Raw genomic sequence first — 12,883 nt, 5'->3', positions numbered from 1 at the left:
CAGATTGACGTAAGACTTTTGACCAGCCACCATCTCCAAACAGACGGTCAAACCGAAAGAACCAACCAAACTCTGGAACAATACCTAAGGTGCATGTTACATCAACTGAAAGCAATTGGAAAGACATCTTATGGATTACTGAGTATGCCTACAATAACTCTGCATTCCAGCACGGGGCAAACTCCATTCTATACAATTTATGAAATGCATCCACGAACCTCAGAACTTGACCCACCTCAACATTTAGAAATGCCTGCTGTAAGCAGCCTACATGCAACCATCACCCAAGCTTTCAAAAGAGCAACAGAACATCTGAGGCAAGCTAAGAAAAGATTCAGGAAATTTGCTGATCAACATAGGAGTGAAGCTCCAAAATACCAGAGATGAGGTTTGGTTAACCTCCAGACTCATACCACTAAAAGGAACCCACACGTTTAACCCCAGGTATTTGGGACCATACACCATCAAGGCCATCATCAACCCTGTGGCAGTAAAACTGGAGCTACCCCCGAACACGCGAGTCCATCCCGTATTTCACGTCTCCCTGTTGAAACCAGTACTACCAGGAACTCGGATAACGAAACCGCCAAAACCCTTTTTGGTAAATGGGGAACCAGAATTCGAGGTCAAAGACATTATAGACTCAAAGTGGGTCAAATCAAAACTTTTCTACCTAGTTGATTGGAAAGGCTATGGTCCCCAAGAAAGGTCATGGGAACCAAGTGACTTTGTTCATGCACCACGCCTATTGAACCGTTTACATCGAAACTACCCGACCAAACCTGGACCAGTGGGACAAACCCCCTTGGGAAGGGCCTTGGGGGGGGAGTGCTGTCACGGTCCATACCCCCAAACATCAGGTACAAACCACCCTGCCCAAGGCGTTGGGTCCCATGGGGGCCTTGAAGGCCCCAAGGAATCTTGCAGGGGCTTCCTGGACTCAGTCCTGGCGCCGTTGGCACCAGGCTCATACTGCCATCACCAACATGGCACTTTTCAGACCCAGAGAGACACGAGAAAATCAATATGAGGCAGGGTGAAGGGATTATTGCCGTGGGACTATTTGCTTCGGTGTGGTTGCTGGAACTACTTTCAGAAAACGATATAAGCCACACCCTTCATACAGAACACGCTTCGCGTTATTCTGCACTCCTGCAGCGTAACGCTCACCATGTCTGCAGCTCCAGGCCTGCCATCAGCCACGCCCGTCCAGTTGTCTCGAGCTACCTGCAAAGAAGAGTGAGAAAGAAGAGCAGAACAAGATACTTACCAGTCTCTTCATCGCGACTGCTCGGGAGTCCACGATTCTTCAGAACTGAAAAGGAAAGAACATCAGATTAGCCTTGCAGACCACACGCTCTTCATCGCAGTTCAGCGCCGCACTAATACTTACCAGCGAACCATCGGAACGTCATCACTCGATCTCCGCTTCATCTTCCGATCGCTGCTCCGGGACTGCCGCATCTGTAAAACAGAAAGAAGACATCAGGTTAGCAGAGCAGTGGGAAAGCCTCATTCTGATTTATAATCCTGCAGGAGGCAGCTCTCACCTGAAGGCAGCAATCCTCACAGGCTCACAATTCTTCATCATGCAGCCTTTGTTCAGGAGATTCCGCACCTGCAGAATACAAAAGCAGCAGGTTAGCTGTGCAGAAAAACAGTATCGGGTGGAAAGACTTTTGCATAGCACTGGTGCAAATCTTACCCTGGGAAGCCAGCTACCAAGAACCTCGCTCCAACATATGCACTAAGAGGGAATCTGTAAAGAAAGGTAAAGAGTGGGTTTGCTAAGATAGCGGCTATAAAAATGACCTTGTTACCCAGACTACTGTATGTGGTAAGTTCCACCCCGGTGGTGATCCCCCCGGCAATGATCTAACAACTCCAAAAAGCAGTGTTTAAATTCATCTGGGGGAATAGGAAGCCGAGAATCCAAAAAAAGATCATGATGCGCCCAACACTTATGGGGGGGTTAGGAGTGCCGGATATAGGGAGATATGTTTTAGCTGCCCAATTGGCGCCAGCACTGAAATGGGCAGGCAGGGACCCCCTCCCATGGTGGGGGGAAATAGAACAGTCGGCGACGGACACCACACTAAGTATGCTACCATTCCTCAAGCCAAAAGCACGAGAGAGAGGAGGTATCCTATTGGAAGCGACAAAAACGACACTTCACACCTGGGACACAGCGATTCACGGCAGAGGGATCAAACTAGGCCTGGGTCCAATGTCCCCTACAGTACATAATCCTGATTTTACGCCTGGGCTCCAACAAAAGTTCTGGGACGGTTGGCAGGGAGCAGACACAGTGTCCTTACGAGACTTGTACCAAGATGATGCCCCACTTTCCTTTGAACTATGCAAACAAAGATTTGGCATCACCGAGCATCACAGATTTAAATATATACAAATGCGTCACTGGATCTCACACCCAGAGGTAAAACGGGCTGGATTACGCCCCCCAGTAGGTCTAGAACTCACGATACGGGAGGGGACACATGAAAAAGGGATCACTAGACTGTACAAGTTACTCGATAAATCGCAAGCAGATGAAACCCTCCAATATATGAAGGACTGGGAGCGGGACATAGGGGAGGAAATCACACAGGAAGAATGGAGTCAAATCTGGAGAAGGGCTCACAAACTATCCAAATCCACGGCAATCAAAGAATCAGCATATAAGATATGCTACCGGTGGTATCTGCCCCCAAGTAGAATACATAAAATGAACCCCACGTATCCTTCAGACTGTTGGCGCCAGTGTGGAGAAAGAGGTGACCTATTCCAAATGTGGTGGTCATGCCCAAGGATAAAAGTGTATTGGAAGGAAATACTGAGTCTAATCAAAGACATAACAGGTGCAGACCTACCACAATCCCCTAAGGTCATTCTGTTGGGCGCAGTGTCAGAAGGAATATACGCAGCTTCAGGGAACAGAGCAGCTCTCATCACCCACCTACTGTCTGCAGCAAGGATGACAGTGGCCCAACGATGGAAGACAGTGGAAGGTCCTACAACCCCATGGTGGTGGATGAAAGTATGGGGAGTTATGGCGATGGAGAACATTTGCGCCACAAAATCAGGGACATACCTGAAATTCTTAGCCATTTGGGATCCACTTCAAGACTATGTGGGGGAAAGGGAGGCTCAATTCTTTAAACCCAGGACTCTAAGAAACATTCATATCAGATAGAGACAGCAGTAGACATGGAGGAGCGATGAGCTCAGGAAACGACTCTGCTCTGGTTATAACCTTGATTCAGTTTGGTTCAGATAAACTCTAAGGGAAAGGGGTGGGATGGGTGGGCGAGGGTGGGGGTACTCGGGGTCGGGGGAAGTTGGAAGACAATAATAGTCTTGATGCCAAAGTTTAAATAGGTTAAATAATTTGTTTTCACAGATGATAATGGTTGTAATACTGCTGTAACCAAAGGCTAACTGTTGTCTTTCGTATAAAAAAGAACAAAATGAAAATAAAGTTGGTTTAAAAAAAAAAGAAAGGTACAGAGTGAACTTTTGCAACTTGAACTCTTAGCTATCCATATCTTTGGAATAAGACTTACCATAGAGTCACAGTTGTCTGGAACTTTCAATAGGATCAGTGAAGTAACTAGATCCTAGAACTACGACGCACCCCTGCGAACAGTGGCAGGACGGACTCAAAGGTGAGCTATTGCGGGGGGTGCAAGAGGACGCCACAGGAGGCGGGAGCCAGCCTCATCCACGTGGTTGGGTAACCTGTGATTTACCTTTGTAGGCAAGCCTGCTTTCGTATCGGAGGGGAGTACAAGACACCACTCACCACCAGATCATCCAGCTGCGTTCGGCGCCCCTGTGGTGATCAGGTGAGCTTAACATATTAGTTATTTTGGTATTCATGATAATCACTGCATACCATCCTGCCCCCCCTTTGTGTTCCTTCTCCCTACCTTGGTCGCTACTGTAACACTTCATGCACTTGCACTAGGTGAAATGCCGTCAGGCTGAGTATGCTAGTTTTTCTGTCAATCACTCGGAAACTTCAATGCCTAAGAGTAATTATTGTATTTCCTTGTTAGTTTCCTGCCTTGAAGCGCTTTGAAGCACTCCACCTGTGTATAAGCGCTGTATAAATGAACAATAAAATAAGTAAAAATAAATAAATTAGTGTCATGATGTTCCCTTAAATAGGTTACCTTGCACTCCAGTACTTGAGGAAGTCTGATGAGTCTGCACTCCTCACAGCCCCCAACTCCCCTTTTTCTTTTTTAAGCAACAACTGTATTTCAAAGTGACCTACTTGAGCAGAGCACTTGAACTGCACTTACTCAAAACATCTTTTGCTATTGGTGCAGCCTAACTGATGGGGCCGAGGGCTGACTCTGAAATGACCTCGGGCGATATCGGGCTATTGGCTTGAGTAAAGGTAGCTCAAAGACAACCCAGGGGTGGAGGTGTTTTGGGCACGAAGTGGGTGGGAATGGCTGGCCATAGGGATTAGCATGGCCTTAGGTAGTCAATGAACTGCAAGCTAGAATGGGCACATGTGTCCCACAAAGGCAGATGGGGCAACTCGGCCCGCCCATGTTCCTTGCATTTGATGTAATCACTAAAACAATGTCCGAGAATCAGGAAGATTCTGCGACCTGCAGGGACTCTGGGATTGCCTGTATTCCAGGGTCTCAGTAAACATCCCGTATTTATTCCCCGTGGGGTATTCCATGAATTTCTTGGTTGCAGCTCCCCTGGATGCGTTGAAAAGCTATATTCCGAATCCTCAAATGGGTAGCATGGGGGACTGGCTACATTATTCGAGGTCCTGGCTCTGTCAAGAACAAGTGTTGCTCCAAGGAAGGAAATGGCAGCCATGTTATTAATTGACCTTGGAAGGTTGAACGGTGGAGTCGGTCCTGCTTGCATTAGTGCCATTGATTGCAAGGGTTTGCACTGCACACAGGCGGGGCATCTTCAGCAGGTGTGTTAACAAAGTGTGCTAAGTTAGTGCATAATATATTGCACGCACGCACCTCTGCCTACACTCTGTGCTATTTTCCACTGTTATAGTCAGGGCATTTAGATTAAGGGTACAAATGGTCATGCAAGCCAAGCTATGTTTTAAAGATGTTTGCAGTGGACGCACTGTTTTTCGTGTAGTGGAGTATGAAGGAGACACAGGAAACATACAAGCATGCAATCTGCACAGTGTCTGTCTCCGAGTGTTGCACACGCAGTACAGCAGAGCACACATGTTAACACAGGTACCAGTTCCTGCTAGGGGGATTTGAAGAGGAGGAAGGAGTGTGCGAAGCAGGCAGGCTTGATACTTTGAAGGCAAGGCAGTATATAATTAGTATGGAGTCCTCACCTGCATGACGTCAGACTGTTCTCAGCACAGGCTCCAGTACAGGCAGGGTCCAGCCCCAGGGTCGCTCTCACAGCACTACAGGGGCTGCTGAGTCCAGGATGGATGTCCTATGCAACAGGTACTCACTGGCCTGGCGCACCGCACAGAAAAAGGCTGCTGCTGGCCTCCAGCCAGGGTGCGCAGGCCACCACGTCTGATGGACGGTTTGGACGGTGGACCAATTCAAGTTAACAGGCTCGGGGCAGGAGGCTCAGCCAGGCTGCGCGGTGCACCACAGCATTCCCTGATAGACTCACAACATGACCATCACGACGATCGGTTGAGACTCGAGGGGGCAAGTATGATGCTTCGTTCATGGCCTGCAGCATCGATTGCAAATGCACAGGTGCCGGACCTTGCCAGCACTGCCGCAACCATGCCACTCGTGACCTTGACCCGATCCCAACCTTCGTGGCATGGCGGCGCCACCTGGTCTGCTGCTGCTGCAGTCAGCCTCAGCCTGCAGACAGTCAGGGCCGGTGCTATCACAGGAAGGCAGTTAGTATACAATTAGTGTGGAGGTGTTAAAGCAGCATTTTGCTGCTCTAACATGTCCACATATAGGAAAGCGCCTAACCTTGCCTAGTGATAGCACCGGCCCTGCTGCACATGTCCTTTTTTCTGGTGCATCGTGTGCCTCCAGAAAGGCTGAGAACAGGCTGAGAACAGTGAGGTTGCTTGGAGTCTTTAGGGCAACAGCCTAGTAGATGATGCAGCAAGATGGGAAGATGATGTGTGCTAGCAGCGGGGCCCTTATGGGCACAAAGGTTAAACATATCATGTTTCTGTATATATTCATTGTGACAGGATTTCAAGGCAGAGGTATATTTGAGCCAATGAGAAACAATCTACTATGTGCCAATATGCAGTGTTAGCATAGCTTTTTGTTTTTGGATGGTACCAATGCCCGTCCCTAAATATATACTTTGTGACAACATTCATGGATATGTTATGTATGGCGACAACTTAATTTCAATGGATTTGTCATTTTCAAGCCCTTGCTAATAATATGCACCCATGGGAAGGTTGTGTCTCAGGCTGTAGGTGTTCACCGACACAGACCAGATACCTGGTCCACCTTGCTTGCTCGATGCTGCCGACCCCTACCCTCATGCATCCATTTTATTCTATTATTTATATTTATTGATCCAACTCTTCAACTGTGACACAGAATTATAAAACTGATCCCGGAGATGACGGACAGCCAGCGCCCGTGGAAAAAAGCCAGTGAAGTGTGATCATGGGTTTAAGGCTGAATGGATGGATGAACTGAAGTCTGGCATTGGGTGCCTTGGGCAGGCCTATATAGAGGGGTTTGGCATAATCGATTACAGGTAGAATCCTGGATCTGAGGTGGAAGACTCTGGGAGAGGGCGTGGTTTAAAGTGGGAAGCACTGCAGCAGCTTGTGTATTGGACACTGCATGATTTGACTGTACCTTTGATCTGATTACGTAGGGAGAACTGGTAGTCAAAGCAAACTCGGATAATGAGGATGTTTGGAGCAGATATCGGTCCCACTTTCGAGGGCCTGGGGAAATAGAGAGAGATGGTGAAGCGCAGGGGCTTGGAAGTCTAGAGTTTGAGAATCTCAGACTTTTGAGCATTAACAGAGTGTGTGCTGTAGTTTATCCTATCTAGCTTTTCCTTCAGGCAACTCGGGAGGGATTGCAGTGGAGGAATGTTAGGATATCCCATGCTTTGATGGATATGTGTGATCACAAGTTGGAAGTCATTTGAATAGATTTGTAAGTTAAATTTGAATGATGCAATGATATCTGCAAACAGGCTCATAGAGGCATTAAAGAGGAGAGGTGACAGAGAGGGTCCTAGAGGGACACCACAGATTATGTAGCCTGTGTTTCTATGACCCTGGCCAGAGTGTGCACCCTTTAAAGTTAGCTCTTGGCCAATAATGGGCCACACTGGAATCCTCCCAGCATCCCAGACCAGCTGGCGAGATGAGGCACTAAGCAATCTGTGATTTAAAGATGTTAGTGAAGGAGATGGCCACAATCCTGGGTTCCTGCTGTTAAATACGGTACCGTGCACCGGAGGGGGAGCTTTGGGACACTTACAGGCTTTTATATAAAAAAAGACATGTAAACTTATTAACAGGTAAACTTTCTTCCATTCGATGAATGCCCCTTTTCAGATTCCCACTCAGGACTTGTTGTTAACATGTATAAGATTAATAGATACCCGTCAAACAAACCCCTCACCATTTCACCTTTAAGCAAGTTCCTACACACTTTATCCGGGCTCCATCCTCCCATTCCTGACCTCTCACTTTTTGTCACTATACATTCTATGTTATTCCTCTCAATATATTTCACAGCTGCAGACTGCCTTCAATAGTAACTTCTCCATTTGTCAGTCAGATTTAAAAAACAACATGTCCCAAAGTACAGAACCTTAGTCATATAGTCCTTCTTGCCCATCAATGTCCTTTTTTTGGATACATCCCCCAACTCTGCCAGGGGTGGCTGCCACAGGCTGCGCCTTCATTAAGCAGGGCTTGACTTGCAAACTCTCCTCCGCTACAGTAAAGCCACTGGGTTAGGGAAACCCACGTTCCTCCGTGGCTGTGTACCTATGTTGTGTTTGTATTTACTGTATTGTATTTTCTGTGGCCGATAAAGCCCTTTTTTCCTCCATGATGGGTGCGTTTGAGGCACTTTCCTCCATGGCACTGCTTCATAATAGCTGGGGCTTGGAAAGCCAATTATTTCCTCCGTTGTGGTGCTATGAGTCATTTCCTCCATGGCAGTGAGCGGGTGTTGCTGTTGTGTGGCTCCACCAATTTCCCACCCCATGATGAACCACCACACTTGGCGCTGAGCTCTAGCCGCGTTGGATGCTGCAGCTGGGGATACAGGTAAGTCCCGCTTCACTCCACTGGCACCATGGGAGGTCATGAAGCGCACAGGCCCACCGGCAGTGCTGGCGGCCCTGCACACATCGCTGGCCTCATCAGTGTACTTGCTCCTTTTCACCAGCCAGCCATCTGGCCCCGGGGTGGGTGGACTTCCTCAGGCTGTACCAGCATTTCTTCACCCAGGTTGCCGCACTCCACGTGGCCCGGAACTTTCACTACCTCCGGTCTGGCCCTGAAGTAGACCATACCTTCGTAGACTGCACCTCGGTTTGGGAATGCCCGAACACACGGCCCTGGGCTAGGGCACTTCTTTACCAGGGCGCTCTTACTAAGCGACTCAGGCTTCCTTCCATTTCCGGCCATCTAGATTGGTATCCAGGGGGGAGTGGAGGGGGTTACCTCCCAGGCTCGGGGCCCCAATCCCTCAGGGAGCGCTAATGTTCCTTTTCTCTCATTTTCTTCTGCTTTCATTTCTCTATGCCTCTTTCAGCATCTTTTTCTCTGTAGTCCTTCTTCCAACTGTCTTTCTTTTTCTTTTCATACCCTTCTGGAATCCTTAGAAGTGTATTGTTTATTGTCTTCCTTATTGGCAGGGAAGACCTGATAAAAGCATCTAATGTAGGCAAGGGAGGTGTAGGTGATGCCGAAAGAGACCTTAAGGCATGCAAGAAAATGCCAGTTTATCCAAAACCTTGCTGATATGAGGAACATTTGAAATGGGCCTGGTGGTGACTGAACGCTCCAGGGATGCATTTCTAGAAGAGGTGATAGGGAAGGGTCCATCCCAAAATAAGGTCTATGACGATTGCTAAATCTCAAGTTAGTGGTTCAGTGAGAAGGATGAAAGTAACAGCAGGACAGGTGTTTGTGGGGGTACCTGAATGCCGATTAGTTTTGATGATTATTTCAAATATCATCAGAGATTAACAGTTTAATGTTGAAAAATCCAGCTGCTGGCAAAGAAGGGGGATACATTGTTGATATGACTTTTAGGGTGATTAATTTGGAGTAGACGGCATTGTGCAGGAGATTTCCAATGTTTTTTAGGGGGGGGATTTTGCCGGCTTATGCATTTTGCTTCAGGAGTTAGCGGTAGGCCTTGAAAAGGGCAGAGGTATTAGTTAGCTTTATAGATGGTAAGAGAAAGGTGGGAATGTTTGGCTCTGGACATTTTGGATGGACTAAAGTTTGTCAATGGGTGGAGAGTGAGTTAGCATAATCAATTAGAGGGAGAATGATAGCTTGGAAGAGAAGGACTATGTAAGAGGACACTATTTAAGGTGTAAAGTTCTTCAGAGGTTTGTGGGAGAGGTTTCATGATTTGACCAGATTATTGTTTTTCCGATAAGGGCTTGTCTTCACAGAGAACTCTGAGATTGTGGTGAATGTATTGAGAGCAGATATTGGCCCTACTTCTTAGGGACAGGAAAGAAGAAGAAGTAGAGGGCTTTGGAGGTACGGAAGACATGTTTCTCAGACTTTCTGCTTTAAGAGGGGGAGCTAGCTGTGGTTCATCCAGCCTAGAAATGCCCTTGGGCAACTTGGGAGGGAATACAGTATCACGGAATTGTTTGTTAGAGGAGATCCCGCACTTGGATTAGCCAGTGCAGACCACGATTTGGGTGTCATCTGCATACATTTTGAAGTCGAGTTTGAAGAAAACAGTGATATCTGTAAGCATCCCCATTTTGAGTTGTTGTGACCAGTTCAACAAGAAGCACTCCAGCCAGGCAAGGACGAAGTAAGTGATGCCAAAATAAGTCTTGCTGACAAGAGAAAGATTTAAAATTGGCCAGTAGTGACCCAGTGATGCATATATTTTAATGGGGCCTACAGTGTCATATTTCAGATGTGCAGGGAAGGAACACACCTGAAATAATTTGTTGATGATGATTGCCAAGTCTCAGGTTAGCAGTTCAGCTAGGAGGGATGGAAGTAACAGCAGGCAATGTCTTTTGATGGATCCTAATTCCCCAGAAGCTTTGATTACGTTTATTTTATTCTCAGGGTTTAAAGTTCTGAAGACGAAGAATATAGCCACTGGAGGAGAAGAGGAGAAAGATAAGGAACATTCAGAGGACTGGAACAGTCGATCTTGACTTTGAGGTTAAATCCTTTGGAGAAGGCAATATGCAGAAGATTACAAAGGCCTTAAAACTAGAGTAGGATTATGGAAGTTTATGCATTTCGCTTGATGGGTCAGTGATAGGTTTTGAAATGTGCAGAGGTTTTTAGTTAGCCAATTATGAGAGCAAGGAAGGATATGTGACACTGAAATGTTAGACCTTTTTTGCTTAATCCAGCAAGGTCGTTTGTCGGCTTGAGATTCAGACTTTCCCCATCGGCATCTGTAACCCGCTTCAATCCTGCCTGATGGATGCCTGATCACTATGGATATTTTTGTTATGGGCATGGCAAGGACAAGGAGGCTGTTGACATTGGTTAGTGAAGCAAGACGGTGTTGGGATGAATATATGGGTCCCCTGCCCCCAAAGCGATTCAGGCTGAGGAAAATGTACTAAGGGTACATGGTAATGTAGAAGGGCAGCTGTAGGGGTGAGAGAGAGTGCCCTGTAGGGGCTAGAGAACATTACAGCTCACAGCAATGAAGGCTAGATGAGCCATTTTAGCTTTGCAGCAATGAGCATTGAACTATCGCCATTTTAATATTGAGGCCTAGGATGGCCAGGCTCTAGTAACAGCACATTGTAGTATTTTGGCATCAACACACTTTCCAATCTCCGATTCCAGCCCAGGCAGCAGACGAAAAGGCCTTCACAACAAACAGATACAACCATCCCATTGTCTCACGCGGGAGGCCTCTGCAACTATAAAGGAATGTGAATAGCCAAGGACGATCTCCTGGAAGCCAGAGCAGAGGGACCGAGATGCCAAAACAGCCCCATCTAGATTTAGGGCCCCAGTATCATGGGGGCATTCGGGCATTGATATGATATGATAATGCCATTTCATATCATTTCATATCATATCAATGATCTCTGATGATTAGCTAGGGTGATGATGTTAAAGAAGCTGATGTTGTGCTCATAGATTCATTATTCGCTGATGGCAAGGATGCTCGTTTTGCTTTCTTTGATTAAGTCAGCGATGGGAAGAGTTGTGTTGGACTCAGCTCTTGAGTTTACCATCCCAAAATTAAGCATTCGGATACTTGGCCTATGGTTTATTGGTGAGGAAGACTCTGATGGCGAGAGAGGCTAAAAGCAGCAGAAGATGTACTGGTGAGGATGTGAGCTAGACACACTTTGCTGATGGTGTATTTTGAAATGGAATTAGTAAGGTGACATGGAGACCTCAGTGTGAGGGAGTACAATTTAAGAAGGGAAAGAGGAAGCTGAGAAAGCTGAGGAAGGGAGACATTAGTGGAAGTAGGAAGATACATCTACCTAAGATGCTAACATCCACCATAAAATGTTGATAAGTATATGCCTACAGAAACAGCAAGGAAAGTAGCTCACAAGTTAAGAGCTTGCGCAATACATATGTGTTTCTCTAGCAGGACATATTCAAATTCTGAAAGAGACATCACAACCTTTCATCTGCAGAGGTCGGTCAATGAATTAAGTAACTACTAAGAAACTTGGGGTAATGTAAGGGTAAACATGCGCTAAGGTACTCTCTAATCTTATAAATGATTGGCTGTAACCACAATTGATATAGGTGTTGCCCACACTAAATGAAAACACAATAACTATCAACACTAATGATGACGCTTTACCCTAGAATATATAAACTGGGCTTTTATTAATAATATTTATCAATTCCAACCCTTAACATAACATAAAAACATTAAATAGATGCCATTACACAATATTGTCAGTCATATAACAGGGCTAAGATGCCCTTAAACATTAATATCATGCCCTTGATGATTATAGTCCCTTTACAAAATATGGTCATACATATTACAGAGCTGATTGCCCGTCAAAACTGAAAGCATGCCCTTGAACATTGTAGTCAACACGTGTTTCGATCCCTAGGTTTTTCTCAAGACTAAGGGCCTCATTACACGGACGGCGGTGGAACAAGGTGCTTTTAGCACCTCGGTCCATGCCGGTAAAATACCGGCACCGCCTTGGAGGAAAGGGGAATTACCGCCCTATTCCAAGGTTGGTGGGGCGGTAATTCCCACTTCCCCCATTGCCCTTCCCCATTCCCATTTTTGCCCCATAGGGCATAATGGGAATGGGGAAGGTGCTAATTACGACACCGCAAATTGCGGTACCGTAATTAGCTACCTGGTCCCTTAGCGGGTTGGTTTTTAACGCCTGCAAAAAGCAGGCGTTAAAGTCTCCAACCCGCAAAGGGACCTCGTAATAAGGCGGTAAGGGTTAACGGTCACCGGTACCATTAATGGTGACTGTTAACCCTTACCGCCGTCCGTGTAATGAGGCCCTAACTCTCTAATCAAGGAACTTGCAAGACATTTCAAATATATCGTATATTTTGTGTCAGCCAAATCAAATCATCCATTGCTCCTGAGCTATATGCAATAGGTTTCACCACTTGTCCTTCTTCTCAGTGGTTAAAATACTCATTCAAATCTATAGGCTTCTTTCGTTAATTACCATAGTTAATGAAAGAAGCCTATAGATAAACCTC

The 12,883-nt window shown here is 46.4% G+C and overlaps 1 protein-coding gene across 3 annotated transcripts in view; it reads right to left on the bottom strand.

The window, feature by feature from the left end:
• The window catches only part of LOC138528528 (interleukin-5 receptor subunit alpha-like), a 291,652-nt gene that overhangs the window by 198,668 nt on the left and 80,101 nt on the right, over positions 1 to 12,883 (bottom strand). The window lies entirely within an intron of this gene.

This window comes from Ambystoma mexicanum, chromosome 7q (genome assembly GCF_040938575.1).
Source record: "Ambystoma mexicanum isolate Mex_15411 chromosome 7q, UKY_AmexF1_1, whole genome shotgun sequence".
In the NCBI taxonomy this organism is placed as follows: Eukaryota; Metazoa; Chordata; class Amphibia; order Caudata; family Ambystomatidae; genus Ambystoma; species Ambystoma mexicanum.
The sequence above is the reverse complement of the archived record's forward strand: the minus strand, read 5'-3'. Positions and strand labels throughout refer to the sequence as shown.